We start from the raw sequence: 15,204 nt of genomic DNA, 5'->3' as shown, positions 1-15,204 counted from the left end.
CATACTTCTTTTGCATTTATCCAAATGCAGCAAAACTGAGTCCGCAATGTTTTTGCACAAATATAGGAAAAAATGTAGAATTTCCAAGGCAGACTCATTTTTTAAAATTTGACACAAACTTTTTGATTATACTTCTTTACTCTTAGGACATGTTCTGTGGTCTTACTCTTTATCTTCCAAATCATGATAAACTTAATTTTCTAAAAAATACAGATTTCATAAAATATAATACATAAAATATTTACATAAATTTTTATAAAAGACAGAAGTTATTGAAGATAATACACAGAATATTGATGCCTGCTGGTTAGAAAACAAGTGTATAGTCTGTGTTCTAAAGTGCTTAATTTGGTCAAGAGTGCTTTTGCAAATCACTGGTTCACAATAAGGGCTTTAAAGATCTTATGTTATCATGAGATTATAAAGAACTGTAGGCATACAGACTATTTGCTTACATTCCACAGACCTTTTAAAACTGTTGATTTAAAAAGTTACTAAGCCCCAGCAATCTCACTACTGGGCATATACCCTGAGAAAATCAGAATTCAAAAAGACTCATGCACAATTATGTATAATAAACTGCAGTTATTAAAAATTTTACAGTTCAGGGACTTCCCTGGTGGTCCAGTGGTTAAGACTTTGTCTACCAATGCAGGAGGTGCAGGTTCTATCCTTGGTTGGGGAGCTGATATCCGACATGCCTTGTGGCCAAAAAACCAAAAACATAAATGATACTGTAAAAAATTCAAAACAGACTTTAAAAATGATCCACATAAGACAATCTTTAAAAAAGTATATAAAAATTGTACAGCTCAGTGAGTTTGGAAAGAATGTATACATCTATGAAACCAACACCACAACCAAGATACACTGCATTTCCGTCATCAGAAGTTTCCCCATTTCGCTTTGCAGTTCAATCCATCCCTCCCACCCCAGTCCTCAAAGGAAATCACTAATCTGCTTTCTGTCAGTTTATAATAATTTTATATACATGGAACCATCTTTTTAATCTGGCTTTCACTCAGCATGTTTTTGAAAGTCATCTATGTGTTGGGCACCTATGTTCCCTTTTAATCCACTCACTTGTGGACTTTTGGGTTATTTGCAGCTTGGGACTATAATGAATAATTAAAGTCTACTGTGCAAATCTTTGTATAGACATAAGATTTTTCATTTCTCTGAAAAATCCTAGGTAATTCAATTTTTTTATTTTTAATATAACTTCAATTATAAACTGGTGATTTGTTTTTTTTGTTGAAATTGGTATCTCAAACTAGACAGGGGAACAAACATCAGGATCACAATGGAAGTAGCACACCAATTGCCTCTGTTCTTTGCCCCTATCTTCACCCCAGATGCTGAGATGCTCATATCCCTGGTTGAGAGCTCAGACAAAAATGCACATACATATAATTCAAATTTTGTATACATGTGGGAGAAGGCAATGGCACCCCACTCCAGTACTCTTGCTTGGAAAATCCCATGGACAGAGGAGCCTGGTAGGCTGCAGTCCATCGGGTCGCTAAGAGTCGATCACGACTGAGCGACTTCACTTTTACTTTTCCCTTTCATGCATTGGAGAAGGAAATGGCAACCCACTCCAGTGTTCTTGCCTGGAAAATTCCAGGGACGGGGGAGCCTGGTGGGCTGCCGTCTGTGGGGTCGCACAGAGTCGGACACGACTGAAGTGACTTAGCATAGCATAGCATGGGAATGGATATTCATGTTGGATCTCATCTCAATCTCATGGGAGTCTGAACTCCCAAGTTAAGAACTCTTCAAGGATGAATTTTGAGGATTAAGGGTAAGACACATGATAAACACGCTTCGTGGGGCTTCCCAGGTGGCTCAGTGGTAAAGAATCTGCCTGCCAAGCAGGAGACCTGGGTTTGATCCCTGGGTTGAGAAGATCCCGTGGAGGAGGAGATGGCAATCCACTCCAGTATTCTTGCCTGAGAAATCCCATGAACAGAGGAGCCCGGTGAGCTACAGTCCATGGGGTCACAAAAAGTTGGACATGACTTAGTGAATAAACAACAACAACAAAACATGCTTAGTACTTGGTGGAATGTATTACCTTGAGATTTAAGTATACATATTATCATTTTGCAGATGGAAAAACCCTCTTAAATGGCTGGACTAAAACCTGATAGCTGGTGGGTTCGATCTAGGTCTTCTTCTTCGATCTATCCACACTGCCTACTCTGGAGTGTTTATACTAAAATTGTGAGTCCTGCTGTGATTCAATTTTCCCTGGTTGATTCATTTGGAAGTTAATTTTTTTTTTTTTTTTTTACTTCATCATCTTAGAAGATAAACATTGTTCTTTCTAGTCAGATAAAAAAGTATATGGGAAACAAGTTATTGTACTGGTAGAATCAATCAGAATAAAAGTGAGTTAACATTCAAAACAAACTTGTTCTCATATAAGTAGTGTTGCAGCTGGTTACACAGGGAGCTCAGGATGCATTATGTACCTCTGTTGCCGTTGCAGACACCCCCAAAATATTTATCACAACTTCTAGAAGTTTACCAAGGGAACAAATACTCTAAAATGGTGAATGATCCTAGAATCATTTATGTTTGGTGTTGGAATATGTTTTAGGACCTTTTGCATGTGGTGGCATTAGTCATGATGGCGTGCTCAGGGCACAGTCTTTGTCATCCCTGCCATCATCGCTCTTTCAAAATGAGTCAGTGGTGCAAAGGCTACCACAGGCAGAACAGTCCCTGTCATTGGATGAGCTAGGGTTGTGCCCTGCCTGAGAAAAGAGCCTGCAGTCTGGCCAATCAAATTAAAAGCAAGCCAGTGGTATCTTCACTAATGGTGATCCTGCAATCTGAGTTGACCTTATGCGTCTTTCTCCTATGGTGAATGGAGGCATAGAAAGCTCCAGCCTTTTTTGTTCCTTTCAGATTCAAACTGTCTTAAACTCTGTTTCATATTTCATTTCCACCTGATCCTACAAGTCCTGCTAAGGGTAGCAGCCTCTCTCAAACAGAGGACGGCTCCTATTATACTACACCTGCTATAATGCAGGTAAGAAGAAAGAGTAGTCATCCTAAACCTGGCATCTGTTCCCTGGCGGTGCAGTAGATAAGAATCTGCCTGTCAATGTGGGGGTCACAGTTTCCATCCCTGGTCCAGGGATGTGGACCTGGTCCACATGCTGGGAAGCACCTAAGCTCCACAACTACTGAGCCCACACTTCAGAGCCCAAGAGCTGTAACTACTGAAACCTGAGTGCCCAGAGCCTGTGCTCCACAACAAGAGAAGCCATTGCAATGAGAAGCCTGAGCACCTCAACCAAAAGTGGGTCCTTCTCACGGCAACTAGAGAAAGTTCACGCAAACAACGAAGACCCAGCACAGTTCTAAATTAACTAAATAAGAATTCTTTTTAAAAATGACTATATATAAAAATGGAATCTGCTTCTCTTCCACTAAATGCTCCTTACCCATTACTCCTCAGGACCATATTGGAGTGTGTTCTTGGCAATTGAGAGAGGCGTGGGGTCACCTGGGTCCCTCTGGAAGTCAGAGCAGGAAGCTAACAGACATAATGATGTTTGGGAAATTCGAACCACACAACCAATTCGAGCCACATAATGGACAATTTCGATAATCTTGGGAAAATTTTCAGTTTCTGACTATATATTTTACACCCAGTAGTATAGTGGAGCTGACTTTTGGGTCAATTGCTAAATATTCAGAACTTTTGTGAGCAGGTTGTTAAACCATCAGTAACTTGAAATTGACCATTTGAAAATGGTGGGCTAGGGTTTCCTCCCCATTACCCCCAAAGGCAGTTTATAAACTTACCACAGCAGCCACTACACAAATCTCTGTGTTTGTTTTTTTTTTTTCATATAATTTGCCTGATAGAGAAAACAGTCCACTTCAGGAAGGAGAAAAGAGCAGCTCAAGATAAGCTGCTATAAGATTTACTAAACCATTCACATCTTCCTTGGCTTATAAAAATAAAGTGGTTTAGTTTCCTTTCTTGGCTGAAGTCTGCCTAGAAAATAAAAATAAGCCACAAATAGCAGATACTAGAATGTAAAGGGACACTATCCATGATCCACCCATAAGACTACCCAGAGACGGGGCCTGGGAATCTGTATATGTCTTCCTTGGGTGATTTTGATATTCGGGTAGTTTGGGAACCACTGGTTTTGGGGTTACAGTGGAGTCCCAACTCAACTTTGAACAAGCTGGTTAAACTCCTTTGAGTCTGCTTCTCACCTATAAGACTTAACAATTAAATGACTTAAAGTCTGTAAAGACATTTCATGTATGTTACCCAAATGTCATTCTGCAACCAAGCAGAAGCCCCTCTCCCCCAAGTACAGAACCAAGCAGTTAATGATTAGGACAATAGAGTCTACCCACAGCAGCCCCCAAGCTATTCTGCAGGCAGATCATCCAGGCAAGACATCTGAAGATAGAGTCAGCCAGTCTGTACTCAACAGAGAAGGAGACAGAACTCAACCTCCTGCCTCAGTGATTCCCTGAGATTCTCTCCCCACCCCCCATCTACCATTTTTTTCCTTTAAAAACTGTCATGGCTGAGCAGAATCTTTGGAGTTGGTCTCAGGACATGAGTCTACCTTCTCCCCAGACTGCTGGCTTTTCCGATTAAAATGACTTTCCTTTCTACTACACTTGCCTCTCGAATTATTGGTTTATAAGCACCGAGCAGCCAAACCTGGGTTCAGTTACAATTCAATTGAAAATGTTACTTCTGTTATTTTGAAGGCAATTTTTTATTAAAACAATGGGAGAATGGGGGCTTCTCTGGTGGCTCAGTGGTAAGGAATCCACTTGCCAATGCAGGAGACACGGGTTTGACCCCTAATTGGGGAAGATCCCCCATGTCTCAGAGCAACTAAAGCCCATGCTCCACAACTATTGAGCCTGTGCGATGGAGCCTGAGAGGCACAATGACTGAGCCCATGTGCGATAGCTACTGAAGCCCAAACACTCCAGAGCCTGTGCTCAGCAACAAGAGAAGCCACCACAGTGAGAGGCCTGCTCATGACAATTAGAGAGTAGCCCCCACTAGCCTCAACTAGAGAAAAGCCTGCGCAGCAATATGTGTATATATGTATTATATATGTACTTAATATACATAATATATATAGATATAAAACAATGCAAAGGGAGAGGCTGAATTTAAATTTAAAAACCGGAGACAATGTATCCTGACTTCGTGGCATCTCCTATCGCAGCACTGTCTGCCATGACCTACATTCAGCTCACACAGCGGCAGTTTGGGGCAGGGGTACTGAAATGATTTGTCTGTTTCCGTTATGTGGTAAAGCAAAGAAGACTGTGACTCGAGTGTTGTGACTCAGCGATTCTAGAAGGTGGAATCAATTACCTGATACATGCAAACTGTATTAGAAGAACCATGAATTGGAGATGTTATCAGGTATGAGTCAGACAATGCAGAGATAGAGGACTCACGATAATTACTGATGAAAGGAAAGATAGGCAAACTTGGTCCCTGAATGAATGCACAGTCAATAAGGATTTTCTACATTTGCTACAAGCTTTTTTTTTAGAGATGAATTAACTAAAAACTCAGTTTTGTTAACTTTTAGAAGGAAATATAAACTAACCTAAATGTCACACACGATGGGAAAATGTAGAAGCACCACACTCATAAATTCAATTGCAGTCAGAGGCTGAACATATCATCCAGGAAAATTTTGCCCACAGTGAGTACCTTAGCAGTTAAGGTTCCCGTTAAAAATGACCGTATTCAGGTCAAAACATCTAAGGTTCTGGAAAAAACCAAAGAAAATTGAAAATAGGTTTGTATGACAATGCTCACACTTTTGTTCCATAAAGAACCAGTAATAATTTTAACTTGTAATTTTGCAAAGATGAAACATCCAAAGTACTGTACTAATTGGAGAGTATAACCCAGCATTAAACACTGCAGCTTGATCATTTAATTACAGTGAATTGTAGCTGCCAAGACTTTAAAAGCATCACAGGTCAAAGCCTTAAGAACATATCAGTTTTTTTTCATCATTCAGAATGAAGCTGTGGGGACCAAGAAAAAATTTTGTAATTTTTTAAATTTGGATTTGTGTTTATAGTTTGAATAGTTAAAAGATTAGTAAAGACTAATATAGCAACATGTACAGTTCTTTAATTACTTAAATAATATGTTAAAAAAAAAACTTAGAGGCAGAACACTTTTGATTAGAGAAGCTCCTAAAAATCTGACAATCCCTATAAGTTTAGTGATTATGTTCATTTATTTATTCATTAAACAGCATGCAAAAATTCCACAGATATTTTCTGCCATGCACAATGTTAATCCTGGTGTCTCTTTAGGATTAAATAAGTCACTGTTGCAAATTACAAAATAATTTGCTATTCATTTAGTTTTTTTCTTAATTCCATAGTTGGAGAAAAATCACTTTCCACTCATGATTAATGGATTTTCAAATTTTCTGTAACAACTAATTTCCATTGCCTTCTCTTTGAAGGGCATTGTAGCCAGCCAGCCAGCTGCTGCTGCTGCTGCTAAGTCGCTTCAGTCGTATCCGACTCTTGGCGACCCCATGGACTGCAGCCTACCGGGCTCCTCCGTCCATGGGATTTTCCAGGCAAGAGCGCTGGAGTGGGGTGCTGTTGCCTTCTCCAAGCCAGCCAGCTAGTCTTCCTTTTTTCTGCATCACGTTCCCCTTGTTAAACTCTGTTTCCTAGTCACTAATAACAAGTTCAGGTCTACATGGTTGTGTGTGTGTGCGTGGATGTTTGCATGTGTGTTACTGATGATACTAGAACACTACTGTTCCTTTACGTGCACTAAATAAGTAAGAAATATAAACAAATCTTGCATGCTTTTTCTCTACCAAATCAAGCTGCTTTAAAGAACATTTGCCCTGTCTCTGCCTTCTGGTTTTCCTGGGCTCCAAGATGCCGGTTTCTCTAGAACTCACATTTCCTTTGGCCTCTGAGGCCATCTCAAATCAAGACTTGACAAGGATTCAAGGTCAGATGTGTTAGAGTATATTACCATATTTTCCTCTGGGTGAATGGTACAATCTCCATAAGTCCTCCTACAATAGATTTTCTTTAACAATATTAAGAATACAATGAAGCTGGAAAAAAACCAAACACCCCCAAATATTCATTTTAAGCAGACTTATGCTCTTGGGCCAGAAAAAAGGATGTTTAAATCTTGGTTCTGCCTCTTGTTTGTTGTGTGATCTGGCAAGTGACCTCTCTTCTGAGCTCCAGTCAATGAGTATATTAAGTAGGGTAAGAAGCATAAGTAGTTTTTAATGGTTATTGTGAGAATTAAAGAATTCCATGCACCTGAAGCGCTAATGCTGCCACATAGTTAGAATTCAAAAATGTTAACTATTTTCTATTTTATTTCATAAAATTGCTCAATTTTATTGGAAATGAGGGAAGTTGGGTGGAATGAAAGTTATTTCAATTTAGCATTTAAAACATTTCTAATTAGAATTGAGACAGAAAGTTAGAGCAGTGGCCTAAGGACCAATGAGGGTCAATCCTAAGAGGCACAGTACATTTATGGGCCTCTTTTTTGTCTCAACCCTGAATACAGTCTCTCCTCTGACTCTTCTACCACCCACCCAAATGGAACTAGAAAGAGAAGTTTAAGAGAAGAGAGAGGGTGCTGTTCACACTGAAGCCTGCCACTACAGCAATGCACATACCCTGGAGATTCAGAGAAACATCCAGTAAATGAATGTATTGCTAAACCAGTTACCAGGCTAGATAACTGGAGCTTGGCACAGCTGGGAAAACTCTGGGAGCTCATATCTGAGCACTGAGGGTTGAGGGAGCTCCCATCAGTCACTGACGGAAGGATGCAGGATGGAGAGAAAGTGAATAAACATCAGTAGCATCAACATTCTTGTGACTCCTGCATGGACAAGAAAGCCCTCAGGCCAAGGAGAGCAGGTGCTGCAGTTGGAAGGCAGCCAGTGTACAGCAAAGAGATGGAGAGGCAGGTACACAGGAGCGCCTGTGTTTGCTGCAATGCTGTGTTCTTCTGTTCTCTTGTTTGCCAAAAGTTTTACTTTTGTTTTAGATTTGAAGGATTTGTTAACAAAAGAAACCACTGGTTACACACATTGTCAGTTTTTTATATAAGATTATTTGACTTAATTTCAATATGTAGTCATTAAAAGTAAAGGATTAATTGAGTAGGTCTGTTACCAAAACCAGGGTCTGGCTGCTCGCTGCTCAGAAGACTTTAAAGACAGTATGTTGGCTGAAAGGAAAGGTTGCTTTATTTTGGATGTTAGCAACCAAGGGAGAGGGCAGATGTCTGTCCAAAGGCCAAGTTTCCCAGCTGACGAGCAGAGGGTAAGAGCTTTTATAGACAGAGGGACAGAGCTATATGCAAAAACAGCACAGTCAGCTCTGACAGTTATCTTTAAAATCGGTCACCGGTGGTCTGATCAGCAACATCTTGATTGTTTTAGGTACAGTTAATCTTCAGTTCCAAAGTCAGTTTGTTTTCATTTCTTGAGGCCAATTCTCAGAATTGTGGCAGCTTATGTCATGGCTATAGTCTGGTTATCATGTAGTTAACTTTACCTGGGTTTTCAATATCTGTAGGACGGCTCACTGGAGAAGGCAATGGCACCCCACTCCAGTGTTCTTGCCTGGAAAATCCCAGGGACAGGGGAGCTTGGTGGGCTGCCGTCTATGGGGTCACACAGAGTCGGACATGACTGAAATGACTTAGCAGCAGCAGCAGCAAGACGGCTCACAGAGTATGGCTCAGGATATTATCTATGGCCCTTGAGAAGGAACTAAAGGTCCTTGACTATGCTTAATGACTACATGATTATTATTCTGTCTCCTTTGATTCTTTTCCTTTGTTTCTACATTTTCCCACTTCTCGGATTAAACTTACTCTTTGCCTAAAGTTTTCCGCAGACAAAAGGCAGGCTGAGAACATGGTGGGGGGGATTAGGACCACAGAGGGTCCTGCTCTGTTTCAGATCCATAGAGGATTCCTACACAGCACTGTGTACACAGCAAACAGACAGCAAACGCTAGCCATTACCAGAAGGGAAATGACAGAATTTGTCACCAGGTCCAAACGCATGTGCTCGCCGCATGAGAGGCCAATGAATCTAAGAGACAAGGTGTTGATGTGAAGCTACCAGAGAGCAACCCTGGTCAGAGTTCCTCAGTTGCTTGCACAACCTCTTGCCTGTTCACAGAGAAGAAAGAAGCAAGAAAACATAGAGTAAGCCTTTGAGGAAAGAGTACCAGATGTCTGCCTGTTACCAAAGTAACCAGAATAAATCAAAACCTAGCCAGCTTGTAAGTCACATCAATGTGACTTCCCAGTCCCATTAAACCTGCAGCCTTTCTCCAAAAGGTTGGAGTTTTTCTTCTATGGGAAGCTTCCCAAACTGGAGCTGAAGCTTCCCACTATCAAAGTTACCCAGGGCTCTTGCAGGAAAATTTAGAATCAGATGCCTCAAGTTCAAGGGAGTCACCAGGCTTCTTCATTATCAGAGTGTTCCTCTCTTTTGCAAAGTGATTCTAACTGCCAGCTTATTTAATTGTGAGCCATTCAGGGGCCATTGCTCTTCTTATCTTAACATATCTAATATATGCCCCAAAAAGCTTTCCTTTATGATAGATGAAATATTTACCATTTTTATAAGTTTGATAACACCAAAACATAAAAGAAATAGGCAAATTCTAACACAAATGACATAAATTCCAGCATAGATGCATAAATGAACTGATTCCCAAATCAGGTAAATAAATTTACCCTACAAAACAAATAACCTGATTCCAACTAGGGTAGGCTTGCCCCACAGTAACCAATTCCCCAGTGAACCAGCTCAAGGTAGAGTCCAACAACACTTCCTCTCTCCAGCAGGGTACCCCAACCAAATTGGCTTGTTTTGTAAAGGAAAAGCCCAAATTAAGGGGGAAATATATTCCCGGTGTATACACTGGAGCAACTTACTCTCCAAAATCAAGCCCATCAACCCATAACAGAAAAAGTGACACAAAAACAGAAACAAATGAACTGGCTGAACTGGCTAGACTTATCCTATCCTTATCAAATCCGTTGACTCAGGAGGAAGATGGGAGGGAGGTTCAAAAGGGAGGGGATATATGTATACCTATGACTGATTCACACTGAAGTTTGACAGAAAACAACAAAATTCTGTAAAGTAATTATCCTATATAGAAGAAATTATCCTATTTCTTCTATAAACAGAAATAAATACATTAAAAAAAAATCCATTGACTCAAAGTTTGTCAGTTCCTTGTCTCAATTGCCAAGTGCTGGGGACAGTCGGTGCTGCTTCAGGGAATCTTGAAGGAAAGATCCTCAGGACAAATGGTCCCAGCAGATGCTAGGGCCTTGCTCCAATATTCTCTGACTGGGGCCGGCTAGTCACAAGCAGCAAGGCTCCTGGCTGGCTAAGCCAAATTTGCTACCAACTCAAGCTTGCTCTGCTTGCCACATGACAGGCCAGTGAATCTGAGAGACAAGGTGTTGAGGCAAGAAATATCACTTTATTTGGAAAGCTGGTTGACTGAGAAGACGGCAGACTAATGTCTCAGAGGAACCATCTTGCGAGGTCTGGATGCCAGATTCTTTTATAGAGTCAGAGAGCAATGAGGAACTAACATCTAAAGGCAGCATAGAGAGGGAGAGGCAGTGGGGAAGGAAAGGGAAAGGGTCTTCAGTCTTGCAAAACCTCTCTGGGAATGGCCAGCCTTTGGAAGAGGTGTGTTTATCTGTTTTTGTTGTAGTTATTCACAGGTAGGCAGGGTCAGATTATCTCTCTATGAGTGGAACAAAAGCACTTTCATTTACAATCAGGTAGAGGATGCTGAAGCTCAATCTCCAATACCTTGGCCCCCTGATACGAACAAACGAATCATTAGAAAAGACCCTAATGTTGGGAAAGATGGAAAGCAGGAGGAGAAGGGGATGACAGAGGATAAGATAGTTAGATGACATCACTGACTCAATGGACATGAGTTTGAGTAAGCTCCAGGAGATGGTGAAGAACAGGAAAGCCCGGCATGCTGCAGTCCATGGGGTCGCAAAGAGTCAGACATGACTGAGCCACTGAACAAAAACAGAGGGTCTGGGTCCTCTGAGGCAGGTTATTATGTATTGGAGAAGGCAATGGCACCCCACTCCAGTACTCTTGCTTGGAAAATCCCATGGATGGAGGAGCCTGGTAGGCTACAGTCCATGGGGTCGCTAAGAGTCGGAAACGACTGAGCGACTTCACTTTCACGCATTGGAGAGGGAAATGGAAACCCACTCCAGTGTTCTTGCCTGGAGAATCCCAGGGACAAGGGAGCCTGGCGGGCTGCCATCTATGGGGTTGCACAGAGTCGGACACGACTGAAGTGACGCAGCAGCAGCAGCAGCATAGCAACAAAGCAATTGTTCTAGTCAAAGAAACAGTTTCTAACATGGAATCAGAATTGGCTTCTCTGCAACATAATCAACGGGTTTTATGTGACTTGTTCTTTGTTTATATTATTTAATTAAATATTCAGAATGATCTTATGACTTTAGCTCCCATCTTTAAGAAAGTGGAGGTTAAATTGGAATCTGAACCCAGCTCTTAACTCTAAAGCCTATATGTTCCTCTCCACTGCCATGGAGCAATGGAAAGGGTACCTACAGCCTTCCCTCAAGCTGACAGTTAACCGACTGCAGTAGATTTCTGAGGTCCTCAGAACTAGTCGCTGGTAGAGGAGGAATTTAAAGTGAGGTTGATCCAGTTCTGGGCTTCAGTGTGAAACCATGAAGTTACTCTTTCAACTCCTTTGCTTTTTCCTTTCTGCCTCTCCAGATCAAAGCAGCTTCCCCCTCTTCTGATACTTCAGTCTCATTAAGGACTTGATAAACATCCTTGTATGCACATTGATTGCAAATGCTTATTTTTTTGGAAAGGCATCATTGCCAAACTGCTTTCGAAAGTAGGCCAGTCAAGTGCATTGATTCCAATAAAGGTCTTACTAAATTTGATTCCCCTTTGAAAAACTGCAAAATTGTCATAAAAATACCATTGGAATTAAGTAGGCTGGATTTCTCTAAATGAGATTCCCAGATAAGCACCAGGCTCTTAGAACTTGAGATGTCTCAGCGGGTAACAGATAAATGCCCCTGCACCAAGGTGCCAAGGCAGTGATTTCTCTGGGCAGTGGCTCAGTTCTTAGTCACCAAGTACAGCATTTACTGTGTCTCCTCTGGGGTACAGATATTACTGTACTGTGAACAAGGGAATGAGAGAATGCAACCAAGAGGATTATACAGCAGCTAGAGCCAAACTATTGGAGAAGGAAATGGCAACCCACTCCAGTGTTCTTGCCTGGAGAATCCCAGGGACGGGGGAGCCTGGTGGGCTGCCGTCTGTGGGGTCGCACAGAGTCGGACACGACTGAAGTGACTTAGCAGCAGCAGCAGAGCCAAACTGCTTACACCTGTCAAAGAGCACTTATCAAGTGTTGGCAAGGGCGTGGAGAACAGGGAATCCCCCTGCTCTGTTGGTGGGAATGCAAATTGGTGCAGTTGTTATGGAAAAAAAGCAAGGAGGTTCCCCAAAAAGTTAAAAATAGAACTACCATATGGCCTGCAGGACTTTCCTGGTGGCTCAGCGGTAGAGAATTGCAGAATCAGACAGCCGAGCACACACACAGAGGACGATCCAGCAGTCTTAGACCAGAAGACAAGAGTACAGCCCTCTTGGAAAAGGGCTGTGGAACAGCCTTGGACAAAACAGGTCTCACAAGCTAAAACAGGCCCTAGGGGCCTGAGTCCCAGAAGGGGGAAACAAAAAAGCCTGCAGGAATAAAAGATTAACTTTATTTCACTAACAAGTGTATCTAGTTACCACAAGACAACAAGCTCAGTTATTTTAACCTTATCTGTTCTGGTGCATTCCTGAATAGAATTTTTATGCATTCCTTTTTCTTCACCAAAGTACTACTTGTTTCTGATAGCCACCTGCTGCTGATCAAAGATGTTTGATTTCTGGAAATCAGTGGTCTTGAGACAAACTCTACCTTTTGTTAGAAAAGTGACTCACCCCTTCCTACTCAGGGAGCTGGCATTTTCCTTCCTTCTCCCTCGTGCACAACCTCTTTTAATAAAAAGCTTTGCTTGCCTAAGAGTCTTGTAGAAGCGGTATTCATGTCTATGGTATTGCTGTCAAAATTCTGGAAAAAACCTCGTAATGCTACTTCTGGGTATTTATCTGATTGAAACAAAAGCACTGTCTTGAAGAGGTATCTGCATTCCCATGTACATAGTGACATCACTCACAATAGCCAAGACATGCAAGCAAGCTAAGTGTCCATGGAAGAATAATGCATAAAGAAAATGTGGTACATAGACACAGTGGAATATTTGGTTCAGTTCAGTCGCTCAGTTGTGTCTGACTCTTTGCAACCTCATGGACTGCGGCACGCCAGGCTTCCCTGTCCATCACCAACTCTCGGAGCTTACTCAAACTTATGTCCATTAAATTGGTGATACCATCCAACCATCTCATCCTCTGTCAACCCCTTCTCTCCCCACCTTCAATCTTTCCCCGTGTCAGGGACTTTTCCAATGAGTCAGTTCTTCTCATTAGGTGGTCAAAGTATTGGAGTTTTAGCTTCAGCATAGGTCCTTCCAATGAATACTCAGGACTGATTTCCTTTAGGATTGACTGGTATGATCTCCTTGCAGTCTGAGGGACTCTTAAGAGTCTTCTCTAACACCACAGTTCAAAAGCATCAGTTCTTTGGTGCTCAGCTTTCTTTATAGTTCAACTCTCACATTTCATACATGACTACTGGAAAAACCATAGCTTTGACTACACGGACCTTTGTTGGCAAAGTGAAGTCTCTGCTTTTTCACATGCTGTCTAGGTTGGTCATAGCTTTTCTTCCAAGGAACAAGTGTCTTTTAATTTCATGGCTGCAGTCACCATCTGCAGTGATTTTTGGAGTCCCAAGAAATAAAGTCTATCACTGTTTCCATTGTTTCCCCATTTATTTCCCATGAAGTGATGGGACCAGATGCCATGATCTTAGTTTTCTGAATGCTGAGTTTTAAGCCAGCTTTTTCACTCTCCTCTTTCACTTTCATCAAGAGGCTCTTTAGTTCTTCTTCTCTTTCTGCCACGAGGGTAGTGTCATCTGCATATCTGAGGTTATTGATATTTCCCCTGGCAATCTTGATTCCAGTTTGATTCCATTGTTGATTGAATCTTATTTAGCCATGAAAAGAAAATTTTGCCTTTTGTGATAGCATAATGCCCTCAAGGTCCATCCATGTTAAGTGAAATCAGAAAAATACTTGCCATATGATCTGAATTGTATGTGGAATTTTAAAAAGCTGAAATTATAGAAATAGAAAGTAGAGTGGTGGTTACCAAGGGCAGGGGGGAGTAGGAGAAATGGGGAGATGTTGATTGAAGAGGCCACACTTCTAGCTATAAGATGAATAAGATCTGCGCAACATAATGTACAGCAGGAGATAACAAATCAGGTTTGTCTTGTCCTGAAGCATGGCAAGTAAAGAAATGCTAAGAAACTGAGGTCTGCAGCAAAGAGAGAGTTGAGAGAAAACAGGAGAACAAGCCCTCCACTCAACACCCTTGAGGTGAGGAGCTAGGGGTATTTATAAGATGAGGAGTAAAAGCAGCAGGGTGGTCTGAGGCATGGGGAATATGGAGAAAGGAGATTTGAAGGCTGTTAAGAGAATAGATCTTAAATGTCCTCATCACACACAAAAAAGGCGGTTACATGAGGGAAAGGAGGTTAGGGTTAGGGAAGTATCACTACAAACAAAGCTAGTGGAGGTGATGGAATTCCAGTTGAGCTATTTCAAATCCTAAAAGATGATGCTGTGAAAATGCTGCACGCAATGTGCCAGCAAATTTGGAAAACTCAGCAGTGGCCACAGGGTTGGAAAAGGTCCATTTTCATTCCAATCCCGAAGAAAGGCAATGCCAAAAAATGCTCCAACTACTGCACAATTGCACTCATCTCACACGCTAGTAAAGTAATGCTCAAAATTCTCCAAGCCAGGCTTTAGCAATACATGAACCGTGAACTTCCAGATGTTCAAGTTGGTTTAAGAAAAGGCAGAGGAACCAGAGATCAAATTGCCAACATCTGCTGGATCATGGAAAATGCAAGAGAGTT

The sequence above is a fragment of the Bubalus kerabau genome, chromosome 1 (assembly GCF_029407905.1).
Source record: "Bubalus kerabau isolate K-KA32 ecotype Philippines breed swamp buffalo chromosome 1, PCC_UOA_SB_1v2, whole genome shotgun sequence".
Taxonomy (NCBI): Eukaryota; Metazoa; Chordata; class Mammalia; order Artiodactyla; family Bovidae; genus Bubalus; species Bubalus kerabau.
Note: the sequence above shows the minus strand (reverse complement) of the source record.